The following is a 17,876-nucleotide window of genomic DNA, read 5'->3' as shown; positions in this document are numbered from 1 at the left end:
GTCCTTGTTTGCCTCAACCCCTCGTCGGCCCACGTCTCTCACACCCATCGTTGCTCTTTCACGCTCCATCCGGCTGGTCCGGAATGCCCCCCATGAACTGGTCTGTAAGGCTCCTGCCCTGCCTGCCGTCAAATCCCGCCTCAAGACCCAATTCTGCTAGGCTGCATGTGAGAAATAAACCGGCTAATTAGCTAAGAAGAGAGGAAGGGCCACCCAGTGGTTAGGACACTAGCTTAGCAGTGGGGCGTCCTGGGTTCCAGTCCCTGCTCTGCCACAAACTTCCGGTGTGACTTTGGGTAAGTCAGTTAGCCTCTCTGTGCCTCCGTTTCATAGATTCATATATTCTAGGACTGGAAGGGACCTCGAGAGGACATCGAGTCCAGTCCCCTGCCCGCATGGCAGGACCAAATACTGTCTAGACCATCCCTGATAGACATTTATCTAACCTACTCTTAAATATCTCCAGAGATGGAGATTCCACAACCTCCCTAGGCAATTTATTCCAGTGTTTAGCCACCCTGACAGTTAGGAACTTTTTCCTAATGTCCAACCTAGACCTCCCTTGCTGCAGTTTAAACCCATTGCTTCTTGTTCTATCCTTAGAGGCTAAGGTGAACAAGTTTTCTCCCTCCTCCTTATGACACCCTTTTAAATACCTGAAAACTGCTATCATGTCCCCTCTCAGTCTTCTCTTTTCCAAACTAAACAAACCCAATTCTTTCAGCCTTCCTTCATAGGTATCATCCCCATCTGTACCCTGGGGATGATAGCATCGCCAGCCCTCGTCGGGGTGCTGTGAGGATGAATACATTAAAGACTGAGAGGTGCTCGGATGCTGTGATAATGGGGCCAGCTAAGCATCTGAGATGGGTTGCTTCTATTTATTCAAAAATTCACCCCTTTGATTTTATATGTTATGGCTCTTCCCTTCCTCCCTTGTTTGTCTGAGTGAGCGTTCTTTGGGGCAGGGATGTGTCTGCCTATGGGTGAACAGCACCTACCACATGGTGGGCATGGCAATAATACATAAATATTGCTCATAGCTTTATTCCTCTACTTCCTATTTTCCTTCCAGGGAGTCATAGAACTATTTCTGTACTGGCCCAGTAACTGTGTGTGTTAACAATGTTCATCTTTGGTGGCTTCTTGTGTGTCCGTTACTTCCAATCCTTCATGATATGCTCATGGTCTGGCGGAAAGCGACTTCTTTCAGAACACAAAATTCTATTTAATGAGGAAAAAGAACGCTCAACTGTAGCTGTTGTGACTGGGGTAACAAGAGATGAATTCCTACTTCTTTCATCCCAGGAAACAGCACAAAGATCGGGTCGAACCACTAGTGATGATAAAGAAGAAGTTGAAGTTAAATCTTCATTCGTTCGTTGTGATATCCCACTCTGTGTTTAAATTCTTTCTTCTGTCCTGATCACATAGCAGCCCCATTGCTGGTAGTGCCTCACTCCACTCAACTGTAGGTGTTTTATAAGACAGAGGTTGAGTAGAATCCAGAAATCGCTATTGTAGATTTGTAAGAATCAAGTCTGTGTATTTTTCAGCTGGTTTAACAAACACTTCTTGTCCTCTTCACTTAAGGACTCAATATAAGTGCCATCATTAGTCAACTTCTGGACTGAAGTCTTTGCTTCTTCCAGGATGTTTTCAATGGATATCTCTCTGATTGATCCAAGGGTAGCTTCTATTGCTGGACAAAGACCTACTACTGTTGTAGAAGATTCCTGTATGGTTTCAACAGTAGACATACAAGAGAAGTCTTCTCTGAACTAAGTAGTCCATCAGCTGCACTACTTAGATCTGTCTGATCTTGGTAGATACTTTCCAAAACCAGTAATAATGGTTGCAGTAATTTTAAGACAAAAGTGAAGGATTGCTCATGAGAAAGCCAGCAGGTTTTCCCAGGTTGGACTAATTTGAACTTCAGCCCCAGTGTATCTTCTATGTGTTTCCAAGATGTTCAGTCCTTTTGGACTCTTGCTAAAAAAAGAGTATAACAAAGACATTAAATTTATGACTTTTTAATGTGTTTTGAAGATTCTGCAGCTCATATTAGTGCTAGTTGGAGTAGATGGCTTCTGCAGTGGGTGTAGAGGAGAGATTAGGGTTACACTTTTCTCTGAGCAAAGCTTGTATCCACTATGTCTTCAAGAGAAGTTTGCAGAGCCATCAAATGCACGAGCAGCAATCTCTTTGGGGTTCAATTTACAAGCATTTAACTCTTCTAATATGTCACAGATGCAGCCAATGTGTCTTCTATAACCTGAACATCTAGAATGCATCTATTGGCCTACCGTGGACATTAAGATAATGTACACAATGATTTAATACTTGATGCCTATTTGCATCAGTTCATTCATCAGCCATGTATGCACATTTTCTGAATGCGGTGAGAGAGTTCTTCACTTTTCAGTTGCTGAGTCTTTCACTGTTGCATCGCGTGCTTCTAGCCAGGCAGCTGAGATGTTTGCAGAAAAATAGCAAGCATTTACCAGTCTTGTTCGGAACCAGTGTCCAATTTCAGGATTAACAAATGACAATGCACGTACCATTGGCCTCCAGTTCGTAGTGTATGGTATCTCTTGCTTTAAAAGAAAGTATGATGAAACATCCATGTTGGTTCACATAAACTGTGTTGTGTCTCCAGCATTCTTAACAACCTCATTAAGTATTTCTAAAATTGGCTTTGACAGTGACTGGCTTATAAGGCTTTCTGCATGTCAATGCAGTCCAGAGGCATTGTATTTTGCAGCCTTTTTATGTAGGTTGTCAGTGTTGGCTTGATTGATCAGTCTGGCAAATTAAGCTCCTTCACTTTTACTATATAAATCCATGGTACACCCACACCGTGAATACTGCGTGCAGTTCTGGTCACCCCATCTCAAAAAAGATATATTGGAAAAGGTACAGAGAAGTACAACAAAAATATTAGGGGTATGGAACAGATCCGTATAAGGAGAGATTAAAAAGACTGGGACTTTTCAGCTTGGAAAAGAGATGACTAAGGGGGGATATGATACAGGTCTATAAAATCTTGACTGGTGTGGAGAAAGTGAATAAGTAAGTGTTATTTATGCCTTCACATAATACAAGAATCATAATACAAGGATCACCCAATGAAATTAATAGGCAGCACGTTTAAAACAAACAAAAGAAAGTATTTCTTCACACAAAGTACAGTCAACCTGTGGAATTTTTTGCCAGAGGAGGTTGTGAAGGCCAAAATTATAACAGGATTCAAAAAAGAACTAGATAAATTCATGGGGGATACGGTCCATCAATGGCTATTAGCCAGGATGGGCAGGGATGGTGTCCCGAGCCTCTGTTTGCCAGAAGCTGGGGATGGGTGACAGGGGATGGATCACTCAATAATTGTCTGTTCTGTTCATTCCCTCTGGGGCTCCTGGCATTGGTCACTGTCGGAAGACAGGATACTGGAGTAGATTGACCATTGGTCTGATCCAATATGGCTGTTCTTACATATACATTTATAATAATAAAAATATTTAGTACAGAAACTCTCCAAGATGATGACCTCTCGAGATAGCTATGATCTGAGATAACGACCTTGGAAAATAATGCATTTTAAAAATCTCGGCCTTCTAGGAAACATATTTTTATATAAGTTTCCCAGTCACAAATCTAGCATTCTGGAGCAAAGTCACTAAAACATAGTCCAACAAACAAATGTTATTTTAATATGCCCTTCCCTTCTCCCTCCATGACGCCCCACTCATAGTTGTGCTTGGTCAGTGGAGACCCAGAGTACAGAGGTGCTTTCACGTGAGTTCATGTCCCACCCTGGGGGGTGGGGAGGAGAAGGCACCTTGCTCGTTCCTCCAGGCGCTCACCACTCGTGCTGGCCGCTGTTGTTTGTCATGTCACTGTTCACTCCATCTCTCCGTTGCCGATGGCCCTGCGCCCAGGGCCGGTGGAAGGATGTTTCGCGCCCTAGGCGAAACTTCCACCTTGCGCCCCCCCGTCCCCGAGCCCCCACCCTGAGGCGCCCCCCCCACCGCAGCAGCTCCCCCCCTCCGCCCTGAGGCGCCCCCCCCACAGCAGCTCCCCCTCTCTGCCCTGAAGCGCCCTCCCTGCAGCAGCGCCCCACCTCCCACCCTGAGGCACCCTCCCCACGCTCCACTGCCCCAGCTCCCTCCGCCTAAATGCCGGCGGCGACCAGGGCGGCCGAAGATCCGACCGCTGCGGTCGCTGCCGAAGAAAATGGTGCCTCCCAAATCCTAGCGCCCTAGGTGACCACCTAGATCACCTAAATGGTTGCACCGGCCCTGCCTGTGCCTTCACCTTCTGTTGCCACCTGCCACAGTGAGTCGGTCTCTCGCGGTTCCACCCAGCTCTCAGTGATTTCAGCTCTCGGTGGGGGACCTCGCTGCTAGTGGAGGCTGGGCCGTCTCTGCCACAGAAACATTGTCCCACAGCAGGTCTCAGCGCTGAGACCTGATTATCAGTGATTTCAGCTCTAGAGGTTTCAGAGTAGCAGCCGTGTTAGTCTGTATCCGCAAAAAGAAGAACAGGAGTACTTGTGGCACCTTAGAGACTAACAAATTTATTGGAGCATAAGCTTTCGTGGACTACAGCCCACTTCTTCGGATGCATTCAGCTCTAGAGGTCACTTAACAAAACAAATGACTCTCTATGGAGCCTAATCAGCTCTGTCTTTAAAGGGGGAATAGGGGTGGGTCAAATGGCAGGCTTATGACTCTTAGGCAGAGCCCACACCACCAAGCAAAACACCTGTGCCCCACCCACTCTCTCTTTCTCTCTCTCTCTCCACGAGGATATGGATGGCATCCAAACCCCCTGCTTAGCGAGTGCAGTTCACTTGAGGGTGACCAGTGTTTAATTTGTAATGAAAGAGGTGTCGGGACTCAAGCAAGCTTGTTACTTTCATAACTGATGCAGCAAGCCCAGAGGTGCCAGGGCTCTGAACTGCCAGGCCCAGAGGTGCCAGGGCTCTGAACTGCCAGGCCCAGAGGTGCCGGGCTCTGAACTGCCAGGCCCAGAGGTGCTGGGCTCTGAACTGCCAGGCCCAGAGGTGCTGGGCTCTGAACCGCCAGGCCCAGAGGTGCCGGGCTCTGAACCGCCAGGCCCAGAGGTGCTGGGCTCTGAACTGCCAGGCCCAGAGGTGCCGGGGCTCTGAACTGCCAGGCCCAGAGGTGCCGGGGCTCTGAACTGCGAGCCTAGAGGTGCCGGGGCTCTGAACTGCCAGGCCCAGAGGTGCCAGGGCTCTGAACTGCCAGGCCCAGAGGTGCCGGGGCTCGGCCCTGGCAAGCCCTAGCACAAATTAAGCACTGAGGCAGGCTAAGTGCAGTTCTGCTGCCCTTTACTCATACAATAAGGAGAACAACATTTCATGACCCCACAGTCAGTACTAAAGTGATTTGTAACCCAACACCAGCCAAAATTGATCACATGGGCAACACAGCTCTGTCTGCTGGCAGAGTAGCTAGGCAGAGTAGGTGTGTTCATGTAAATACAGTCGGGTCCTGAAGCCTTTCCACCCACCACTGGCTCATCACTAGCTGTCAGGGGAAAGCTCATTCAGACCTTGCTTACAAATCATAATCTGAAATTAGCTGGTTGGCCAATACAGCCAAAAGAAATGCACCAACGTTGTCATAAATAACAGCTGTATGAGGAAGTTAATTTTTGTTCATACTTTTCAAACCCATTACGCTCTCTCAGGTACAAGTATTTTATTATATACAGTTTTTGCTTTTAAAGTGTGTATTAATGTCTCAATTTCAATTCAAATTTCCAACCAATGACTAAATTGACAACACTGCATGTAACTGGTTGACCACTGGGAGAGAGGGTGTTGGGGAAATTCAGAGTGGGGTGTAGGGAAATCCCACTGGGAAAAGCTCGGACTGCAGCTGCTCGTGTTGTACACAAGCCTTTTCATCCTGGCACCAGCTCTGAATGCACATTGGGGGCCAGGGAGGGAAGACCTAAAAAACAAAGCAGCAAAGAAGAGCTACCAAGAGTCAGAGTTTGCTGGATTTGTGAGCTTCTTTAAAAACAAAGTGGTCTCTCTAGCTACTTTGTATAGGAGGTGTGCATTGATCCCATTAACCTTCAGACTGGAATGCTAACATATTCCTGCGCGCCGGCCAAAGGAGCACTTTAAGAGGAAATGTTTATACATCCCCCCACACAAGGAATCAGCATGGACCATTGAACTGGGCACAGGACTGAAAGCCAGGATCTCCTGCGTTGTAATTCCAGCCTTGGCTCTGACTCATGGAGTGACTGGGAGAAGCCCCATCACCTTTCTGTCTCAATTTCCTGCCTGTATACAAAGGGGAGGATAATACTTATTTAACCACCTCTTGGGGGTGTGATGGGGATTAACAAATGAAGGTGCGTAAAGTGCTACAGAACCGTGAATTGTTAATATTACTGTCCCCCAACAGCAAACGATGTTAATTCAGCAAAAAAACAAAAACGAGGAGTCCTTGTGGCACCTTAGAGACTAACAAATATATTTGGACATAAGCTTTTGTGGGCGAGAACCCACTTCATCGGATACATGAAGTGAAAAATACAGGAGCAGGTATAAATACATGAAAGGATGGGGGTTGCTTTACCAAGTGTGAGGTCAGTCTAACGAGATAAATCAATTAACAGCAGGATACTAAGGGAGGAAAAATGACTTTTGAAGTGGTAAGAGAATGGCCTATTGCAGACAGTTGACAAGAAGGTGTGAGTAGTTGCTCCCCCTGGTGTGAGTATATGTGAATTGTAGGGATAGTGGAACCAATCTGTGCAAAATTAACATTGACACAGCCCTTTGCACGCCAGAACAGAACCAAAAGCTCTCTTAAAGCTTGTGACCACTTCTGTGAGAGCCTCTCCTTCCATCTTGGTGCTGGGATCAGCTGCAGTTCCTTTTAAGGGGTTCTCGGGAGCACCTCAAATCCATAGCATAATGATCACCACAGGAAACACATGGGCAAAAAAGCTTTCACATCTGGGGGTTTGTGGTAGAACTGTTAGAACAATCTAAATATATAAGGAGAAATTCAGCAGAGCTTGTTAATTTCAATTTTTGGCTGTATTTATCCTGGCTAGTCCCATTCCTTAGGAGACTGGCTCACCAAACTTTCCACACTTTTCCTTGCCAAAGGTAGTGGGATGAGTCAAATTCTGTAAGCAGTGGATAATGTCCTTTGCATCAGTCAGAAGAGCTGACTAGAGACTAATGCCTGGAATTCCTCACTCCTGGGGTTGAGCTCGGCTCTTGTGTATTTGGGGCTAAAATTGACCGGGGCTTGTTTGAATGATTGAGACATTTCCCTAAAGACTTAACATGTTGTCGGTCAATAGATAAACTGCATCAGTCCTCAACTGTGCACAATTGCAAGAGAACTTGGCACAACATCCTAGAGCAGAGATTCTGAGTGTGTGGGTTGTGGCACCTGAGTGGGTCTCCACCAGCTGTCTGGTGAGAAGAGGAGGGTGTTGGGAACTTGTTCCTATCCCCTGTCTCCAATGTTCTGCCACACTACGTGGGAGAGCCAGCCTTATACAACCAGTGCACTGACTTCCTCAATGTCCTCCTCAAAGGCAGCCAAAGAGAACCTGCTGCACAAGACTGAAGAAGGGCTCCTGCTATGAAAACAGTCTGAAAAGAAGCAAGAGAGAAACGTTAATTCGCTTTTTCTGATTGCAATAAAGACCACTAGATGTCAGCATAACCTTAGTGCCTGTATACTGAAAGGCTGGGGAAAAGAACGAGGAGTACTTGTGGCACCTTAGGGCTGGTCTACACTGGGAGGGTTGGGGGGTGTAAGGGTGCGGACTCACCCCGGCGGCGCCCCCTACTGGTTGCTTCGGGAATCAGCTCATCCAGCATCCGGAGCGCCCCCTGCAGGCCGGTGATCCGCCTTGTCCCTACTTCCGGCACCCGTGTCCCTCCCAGGACCCAGTGCCCCTATTACTGGGATGCTGCCCCCTGGCAGTACCCCACAGATCTGGGTCTCCCCTCCCTGGGGAACCCCCACCCACTAGCCCCACTTTGCCTCAGCACTAGGCCACTGCCAGTCACCAACTAGCCCCCGCTCCCTGGGGCAGACTGCAATATAGGCCACTCATCACTGGCAAGGGGGGTTTGGACCTGCTGCCTTGGACTAGCCCTGGGCTGCCCTCTGCAACCCCAGTAACCCTTGGCCTAATACTAGGCCGCAGCCTGGGGCTTTCCAGGCTGGAGCTCCCCAGCTCCTCAGCCTTTCCCCAGCCCTGCTCCACCCAGGTACTCTGTGTCTAGCTCCCTGCAGCCAGGCCCTTCTCGCCCTGAACACAGAGAGAGACTGCTGAGCTCCTGGCTCCCAGCCTCTTATATAGGGCCAGCTGAGGCCTGATTGGGGCGTGGCCCAGCTGCAGCCACTTCCCCTAATCAGCTCCAGCCTTCACGCTGCCTGCTCCCTGGGCAATCTCAGGCCCTTCCAGGCAGGAGCAGGTGTCCACCCTGCTACAGGGGGAGATCGATCTAAGATACGCAACTTCAGCTACCTGAATAGCGTAGCTGAAGTCGAAGTATCTTAGATCGATTTACCTCGGGTCCTCACGGCGCGGGATCGATGGCCGCAGCTCCCCCGTCGACTCCGCTACCGCCTCTCACTATGGTGGAGTTCCGGAGTCGATGGGGAGCGCGTTTGGGGATCGATTACTACCCACCGATCCGGCGGGTAGTGAAGACGTACCCTTAGAGACTAACAGATTTATTTGGGCATAAGCTTTCGTGGGGCTAAAACCCACTTCCGAGGAAGTAGGTTTTAGCCCCACGAAAGCTTATGCCCAAATAAATGTGTTAGTTTCTATGGTGCCACAAGGACTCCTCGTTCTTTTTGCTGATACAGACTAACACGGCTACCCCTCGGAAAGGCTGGGAGTATTAGATAGGATGGACTGATGCAAGGAGGGCATAAATGACTGTTCTCGGGCTCATCAAACTGTCCACACAAAGTCTCTCACCGTATATCTCGCTGCAATCTCAGAGCACTGATTATACTAATTCATTGAGAGCAAGGGGTACAGGACTGGGCCCTGTTCTACTAACTGAGCAGTCGGGTTCTCTTAGTCTAAAGGACTTGTGGGGGAGAAGGGTTGGTATATGAAATACAACGTTCAACTTGAACAGTATAAAATGCTAAGAGGAAAAAAATATACATGTCCAAAAAACTATCAGTAAAGGCAATTAACATAGCGCCCCTGCCTCCCACATACACCCACCAAGGCTCTGATACAGTGGAACCTGCTTACAGGGAACTCAGAGGGAATAAGACTCGGGAAAGCCCACGCTGCGCCAATGCATTGCAATGCACAAGTCCACTTAGATTGCGACTGTTCCATGAAAAAGAACAGCTCAGTTCTGATACTTCTGCCTTAATTCTGCTTAAAACAGTCAGTTTCTGCTGTCCCAGGGAGCTGCTGCCCACCCATTCAAAGTTGTCACCAGTAGAATCTGCAAAATGATGTAAGGTCATGTCTTGTGACTCATACAGGGAAGGTCACACCAGAAATACTCCTCATTATGGTTTTACAATGGCCTCTCTATTCCCTGGGTTTTGCTTGCCTTTAATGCAATGTCAAGGTTTCTTATGAACGAAATACATGGACCTAACACCTATCCTTTCACCAAAGCAGTTTCCTTTCACATTTGACTTTTTTACCTCTCTGGAAGTTTCAGGCTTTAATTGGTGTATTATTCTTCCATCAGGTCATTCATTTAAGAGGGAGGGTATCACTGCATTTCTGCAGATACACTTAATGCATTCTCTTCTTTCTTAAAAAAGTCACGTGTTTAAATGGTCTCTAATGCAAAGCATCAGACTGATTCCTAGCCATGAAAGGTCCCACATCCTGGCTTGCAGCAGTCACTTTAAAGGCAGGTCCCATGTGCCAGTTTCCTTGTCACAAGGCTCTTTACCTCCTGCACCATGGGGGTTTTAAGCCTCAGTGTGACAGCGTGCTGTTAGCAGCTATAAACAGAGCCTTTTGGAAGCCAGCAGCCTAGTCACTTAGAGCATGCAGGGTTGGATAGAGTAGGAGGGAGGTGGGTCGTTTGCGCGGGTTTGGAAGGTTAGAAGAGATCACCTGCACTTGTAGAGAACCTAATGCAGTTATCAGCGCCACAGCTGGATAGCTGGGAGAAGGTGACAAGCACTAGATGAGCCAGACAGCAGGACAGGGGGCTCCTTCTAGCTGTCATTGTATTTGTGTTGTGCCTGAAGCACATGGAAGAAACAATAATACAGACTCCCGGTGAAGGTAACCGGGTGTACTGGGTCTGCTGTTTAATTCGCCCAGAGCGCTTACCAGGCAAGGTTGCCACAAGCCAGAGAGGGAACCGGTTTACCCTTGGCCATGGAAAATGTTTCCCTGTGAGGGAGCTGTGTCTAAAGCAAGCCCGGGGAAGCTGGGGGCCAGGGGAATCTAGGCAGAGAGTGATTCGATTTTAAGGAGCTAGGACATTGCCTCATGACCCTTTCCCTAGGCTGGCTCTGCCATTCCCAGGAGCCCCCTCCCCCGGCTCCCACTGCTCCCCAATAGCCCCCTCCCCACGCAGTCCCTGCCCCCCACCCAAAGCTCACTCTCCTACACCAACAACCCACCCCCGCTCACTGCCCCCGACACTTTCCAAGCCCCTGGCTCCCCCCTTGCTTCTGAGGCATGCAGAAACTAGACTCCTGCCATCCTTCCCCCACTCCTGCTGGCTGGGGTTGGATGCTGAGGAGATGGTGATTCCTTCTCCTGGGTGGAGCTGCCCAGAATGTGGCATCTGAGATCTCCCTTGAAAGCCAGCCAGGAGCTAGTTCTGGATGTTCTGTCTTACTCTCCGCCTTGTCCATCGCTCAGCACTAAGCCGTGTGTTCAGTCACCGCCTCCGTGAAAGGACCCCGCTGGAGCAAAAGGCAAGAAGAGCTTGGTCTTGCAAACTTGTGATACTCTTGTGAATTGTCCCATTAAAATCAGTGGGGCTATCCCTGCGGGTTAGGGCTGCCCGCTCATTGAGTAAAGGTCCGCAGCGGCCTCAGGGAAAACGCTAGTGATAATGGGACAGACTCGCCTTTCTCTGATTCTGGGCTGTAGGCTGTACCCCAAAGCCAGAATAGTTACTCTGGCAAAACACAGAGGAATATAACCCACAATGTTGCATATAGAATGACCAGATAGCAAGTGTGAAAAATCGGGACATTTTCTTTTCAGTGCAGGGTATGTGTGCGTAATTGCATATATAAGACAAAGCCACTAATATCGGGATGGTCCCAATACTATTGGGACATTTGGTCACCCTTGTTGCATAGTAGAGACCAAGTCCAAATCCTGGCCCCACTACAGTCAATGACAAATCTCCAGTTGACTGGAGTGGGCCAAGATTTGGGCCCAGACCCAGAATCTTGCTAATGTTTCACATAGTTGTACTTATTAAAAGCCATTTATGACATGCTGGTCTCGTTAGCATCTGGAAGTCTTCAGAAATGTGCACCACACATGCAGTTAATTTGGGGTCTTCCAATCTCAGGAACATTGGAGTCAATACGGAGACTCCCAGTGACTGCAGTGGATGTTGGATCAAGCCCTAATTGCTTGGCAGAACAAAGTTGTCCAGCCTCATGACCAGTTCTTAGGCCTCCAAACAAAGGTTTAGGATTCCAGGTGGGAAAACAAGCAGCACCTGAACTGTTAAAGGCAGAGAGTGCAGCTTTCACTCAGGTATCTTTCACATTAAAACTGTGGGCAGGGGGCGCTGAATATTTAATATTTATTTAAGTTTTCTTAAAGGCTCTAGGCACTTCCATACCCATTAATCGTGGTCCAGTGCTGCCCATCCCTGAAGCCTGCTCAGTGGACCACAAATAGTCTTCTCAGTTCATAACCATTAACGATGCATGTATAAAACAAAAGGAGAAATATCCTGTCCTCCCCCACGTCAACCCCACCTCGCAAAATATAAGCCACCCATTTCACCAGGGCATTATGAAAGAAAAGAAATGCAGCCAAACCATAGCACACTCTCAAGTCCCCTCAGGAAAAGAGATGTGCATTAACATCTACTCTGAGATTCAACAAAACTGAACTTTCTTGGCCCAAGCTGAGTGAATTCCAGTCCAGATAAAGCCAGACTGCCAGGACACGTATTATGGCTGCATAGTCTAGGGGATAGAGCAGGAGACCTGAGCGCTATTCCCAGCTCTGCCTGTGACCTTAGTGCAAGTCACTTCATATTTCTGTGCCTCAATTTCCCCATTTGTAAAATTGAGATGACATCGTTGTGACGGGTTAGATCACAGAAACCCCCTTGGGAGCTGCCACCCGATGTGCAAAGACTACCCCTGCTTCTGTTTTCCCTGCCAGCTCAGGACTCCAGCACCCTGTCTTGCTGAGCCAGACACTCCCGTCTGGCTCCAGACACAGATCCAGGATCTGAATCTCCTGTCCCAAAGCTGCAAGTTTACCTGAAAACAGCTCACAGTAGCGCGCTTGTCTTTAGCACTCAGATGCCCAACTCCCAATGGGGTCTAAACCCAGATAAATCCGTTTTACCCTGCATAAGGCTTATGCAGGGGAAACTCATAAATTGTTCGCCCTCTATAACACTGATAGAGAGATATGCACAGTTGTTTGCTCCCCCAGGTATTAATACATACTCTGAGTGAATTACTAAATAGAAAGTGATTTTATTAAATACAGACAGTAGGATTTAAGTGGTTCAAAGTAGTAACAGACAGAACAAAGTAAGTCACCAAGCAAAATAAAATAAAATGCGCAAATCTATGCCTAATCAAACTAAATACAGATAATCTCACCCTCAGAGATGCTTCAGTAAGTTTTTCTCAGACTGGACATCTTCCAGGCCTGGGCACAATTCTTTCCCCTGGTACAGCTCTTGTTGCAGCTCAGGTGGTAGCTAGGGGATTCTTCATGATGGCTCCTCTCCCTCTCTGCTCTCTTCCCCCCTTTATATATCTTTTGCATAAGGCGGGAACTCTTTGTCTCTCTGGGTTTCCACCCCCCCCTCACTGGAAAAGCACTAGGTTAAAGATGGATTCCAGTTCAGGTGACATGATCACATGTCACTGCAAGACTTCATTACTCACTTGCCAGCACACACACATATACAGGAAGACTCACAGGTAAATACAGCCATGTGCAGACAATGGGAGTCATCAAGATTCCAAACCATCATGAATGGCCCACACTTTACACAATTACAATAGGCCCTCAGAGTTACATTTTATATTTCTAGTTTTAGATACAAGAGTGGTACATTTATACAAATCAGATGATCATACTCAGTAGATTATAAGCTTTGCAATGATACCTTACAAGAGACCTTTTGCATGAAGCATATCCCAGTTACGTTACATTCACTTATTACCGTATTTTCTCTAAAACTATCTCAGTTACATTATATTGACTTATTATCAAGTTTTTATAAAACCATATAGACTGCACAACGTCACAATTTCTGTGCCTCAATTTCCCCATCTGTAAAATTGAGATGACATCGTCTTTTCTAAAACGCTTTGACAGCCGTGGATGAAAAGTGTTTTATAATAGCTACGTATTGTTGTTATTACCCACGGCATGGCTTTCATATGTGACACAGATTGCAAAACTCTGCTCTCCGCTCACCCCAAATAAAATGGCAAGTACAATATTAGTTTTTCCATGATCGTCATCACGATAAAGGGCAAATGGATTTGGTCTGTGGTGGTATGTTTCCATGACAGCTTTGCAAGGTTGCATTAGACATAGACACCACTTCAAATAGAAATCTTGCTCTACTTTGTCTTAGGACATCAGGGGCTCTTTAGGGAAGTTGCTAAAGAAACCTCTTACGCCGAGAATTTCACCGAAATCAGGGATGGAACCATCTTGTTAGATCATCTAGTCCTGCATAATCCACCCCTCCCACCACCATTCGAGCAGAATTGTTCCCTATAGTATAAACATATATATTTTTATTAGGTTACTTCATCATTTTAATATTCATTGCTGTATTTCTTCAGTGCATGGCAATGGCTGTAAGTTACTTTCCTCAACCATCCCTACAATAAAACGGATCCCTTCCAGCCAGGAGGTAGCATTCTCTCCGAGTGACCGTGCGCTGACTGCGCTGGGTGCCTCACAGATATCAAGGCTATAAAAGAGGCTTTGTGAGGGGTATAAATACAAACACCGTGAGATCACATATTCCAAGAGTCTGCATCCAGTTATTCTTTGGAAGAAAACTGACTCAATGTCCTCTTGGAAAAAAATGGTCAGAGAACACTTCATAAATTTTTCCACAACCCCAAACACGCCAGACATCAAACAGGCTCCCTTTAGAAACTGGTGCCATTTTCAGAAGAAGAAAGCAATCCCCCTCATTAGCTGGGAGTTGCAAGTTAATTGCAAAGCCTCCTTGTGTACCCTGGGCTGGAGTATTTCTTACATCCTAAGATGTGCTCAGCCTGCTAGTTCAGTCAGAGACCATCTCAGGTGTGGCTAGCAGCAAGTCATTGAGAAGGAATTTAGTGAAGAGCAAACAATCTGTGAAACAAGTCTGATGACCTCAGTCCAGTTCCCAGGGGGCATATCACCAAACCCAACATTCTTGCCCTCCTTCTTGGCAGTCCCAGCAGAAAACCTAGTGACTAAATGGAAGACAGAGCTGGGATTCCCCTCTTCCCAAGCCAAAAGGTTAATAGGAGGCAGACGGGCCAAGGGAGCTTGCCGTGGGAGCTGTGCTACACATGTTCTGTGGCTTTGGACTCCAGAGCTAGCACCTCCCATGAGCAGATTTACGTGTGGTGATCAGTGACCACTCAGTGTTTCAGGCGTTGGCAAGGTTCTGCTTTACTCTGTCTAGTTTCGACTGGCTCCGCGTAACAGCTTCACGGCTCCCTGTCCCATTTTCAGACTTGCTTGGCAGCTGGACCATGGACAACCCAAGGAAGCCTTGGAGCAACTTGTCATCTTCTCCCTTATCATGCTATGGGTATCCGATGGAGGGCTTCCAAGACTCAGCCAGAGTGAGAGGTTGGTCTAACCAGTCCTGGTCACTGACCATAGGGAATTCATCTGGGAAGGTGTGTAGTGAATGAGCCGGAGATTGCAAGAAGAGAAAGGACAGTCTCTTGATTAAGGCAGTTGAAAGTTGCCCTGGAGAAGGGGATGCTGTCCCTGCCTCTGCCACAGACATCCTATGTGATGCTGGGCAAGTCACTTAAAATGAACTGTTCACAGGTATTTGCTAATTGTGTGTGCTTTATTGTGACGGTTCTCAGGGTACCCAGGACTGTGAGTCACCTTGTTAGCCCTGCCTCCAGCATGAGGGAGGCTCTCCTGTGTCTGGTGGGGTGTCAACTCCTTAGCACCACCAGCCTTTCAGTCCATCAAGCGCTCTCCTCTGGGCTATGCCAGCCCTGTCTTCTCCTTCCAGGTTAACAAGAGGTGCACCTCAATCCCCAAGTCCATTTGAATTGTTCCCCTGTGCAATCCAGCACCTGACACTGTCTGTTCACAGAAATCCCAGATCTTCTGCACCCAAAGAGCAGTGTACCCCAGTTTACTAGTTGCACCTTAAATCACTGCTCATGTATAACACACAGCACTTGTGAGCACTTAGAATAAAACAAAAATAAATGTATTTAAGAAAGAATAGAGATTTACCGAGAAATGAGAGTGAGCATGGTGGAAACAAAAGGTTACACAACCCTAATACAAAACACAACCCTTAAACGTGAACCTCAGTCTACACTTATAAACTGTTCCCTTTCTTAGCTAATAAAGTAGGTTTTGCCCCCAAAATTTAGTCCACTGCAGAGCTGACTGGCTTCACAGGAGCCAGAATCTATTCTTTTTAAGAGAACACCTCATTCCTGAAGATGTCTCCTCAGGGAATGGATTCAGAGGACTTCTCTCTCCTCCGTGTTATACTGAAACTGTATTCACAGACAGGGCGAACCCTGCTCTTGTTGTAATGTGCCTTTTTTACCTTCAAGACATTGCTTGCAGTTGCCTCTGATGGGTTTTCCATTGTAAGTCTTGGGATGGAGCAAGTAGGGTGAGCTGACAACTCCCTCCCACCCAAATGGACCATCGCCAAGACACATAGTCATAGAATATCAGGGTTGGAAGGGACCTCAGGAGGTCATCTAGTCCAACCCCCTGCTCAAAGCAGGGCCAATCCCCAACTAAATCAATAACAATCAACTTGTCTCCTGCTGACTAATTTCTATTCCAAGTCCATAGAGCATACTTTCAATATACATACATTATTCCTTAAATATTACCTGTACCTACATCTCACAGTGACTAAACCTGGACAAGGGACAAGCTTTTTGTAGATACCTTAACATGTTACTCTTTATGCATAAAAATCCTGTAAAACATGCTTGGTGTAGAGAGTTTGTCAGGTCTGAGGTGCGAGTTGTTTGCAAAGAACAGGGGACCCTAGAAGCCTCAGTGTCACACATTTTCTGGGTGCATGGGAGAAGTGCTGAGCACTTATAGCTGCCACGGAGGTCAATGGGAGCTGTGCTTTGAACAGATAAAGAGCTACACGATACTAAGTACTCTGAAAAATCAGGTCTCTGGCCTCTCCAATTGGCCACCCAGCACTAGCTTGATACTTTTGTCTCTGTGTCTCAGGTCCCCATCTGTAAAACGGTGTTAATAATACCCCCTCGTCTCACAAAGGTGTTGTGACCATCAATTCATCAGTGTTCACGAAGCACTCAGATACCGGAGCAAGGAGAGCCATAGAAATGCCCACGGGGAAATTCACTCTTCTGTCTTCAGAACAGGGTGTGACGAGCATGCGATAAATGAGACCTGGGCGACACTTTGAACAACGAGGATAAAATGAAATAATGAATAGCTGCAGTAAAAGCCAGCACTGTGCACTGAATGAGGCAGGGTCCTGTGGGGAAAATACCATGTGATCATGTAATTAACGATTGTCTCATAATTCATACACACAAGGGGGTTGAATTAAGATTGTCTGCGCAACATTAATACTGGCATTTCCGAACTTCTGAGTGCTTGACTTTGCAACCTTAATCATGTTTTTTTAATATAGTTTTGTGTTTTAAATATATATAATATAAATTTAAAACGGCTGCCTGCCTACCCAGAGAAAGGCTTTTTTGTTTGACAGACAAAATATTTTTTCATTATTTTAATTCATCCTAGAAATCCATGTACATGTGTGTGGGTTTTGGTTTTTCTCCATAACCTAACCTTTTTCTGTTATACTACAGACCGCTGAGGCCTGGCACAGCCTTGCTTCCTTGGCCATTGGTTTTGTGTTCTGCATAAAGGAAATACAATAGGTTTTCTCCATTCTGTTTTTTAAAATGACTGGTTTGGGTCTCTCAGAGAAAAGTAAACAAAGTGCTTTGACAAACATTAGTTGCCCCAATACAGTCATTTCCAAGACCACAATTTGAGCTGAAAAGAATGTAATGAATGGAAAACACCATCTTGTCCTGACCAAACCTCATATGCTTGCCCGACCATTCCAATTCCTGGCTGTGTCCCAAAGCCGCTCTTTCCCATGAAGACACCATCTTGGCACAACTGTGATCTTCTTTGGATTCATCCTCCAGTAGTTTTAGCTCACCACCTGGAATAATACCAAGCTTTCTTCTGTCCTTATTCTCCGTCTTTGGTTGGTTTTTCTTATAGTGCTACATCTAACATGTTTTTGTATTCTGCGATGTGACCATTTCTTTCTTCTCCAGTCATAGTTCCTCAAAACCTTGAGGTTTTGCATTAGTCTGTGAATCTCTGGGATGTTCCCTTTCAGATGCAAGTGGTAACCCTCTTTCAAAATCCATTACTAGCCAGGC

Source organism: Malaclemys terrapin, chromosome 9 (assembly GCF_027887155.1).
Source record: "Malaclemys terrapin pileata isolate rMalTer1 chromosome 9, rMalTer1.hap1, whole genome shotgun sequence".
In the NCBI taxonomy this organism is placed as follows: Eukaryota; Metazoa; Chordata; order Testudines; family Emydidae; genus Malaclemys; species Malaclemys terrapin.
The sequence above is the reverse complement of the archived record's forward strand: the minus strand, read 5'-3'. Positions refer to the sequence as shown.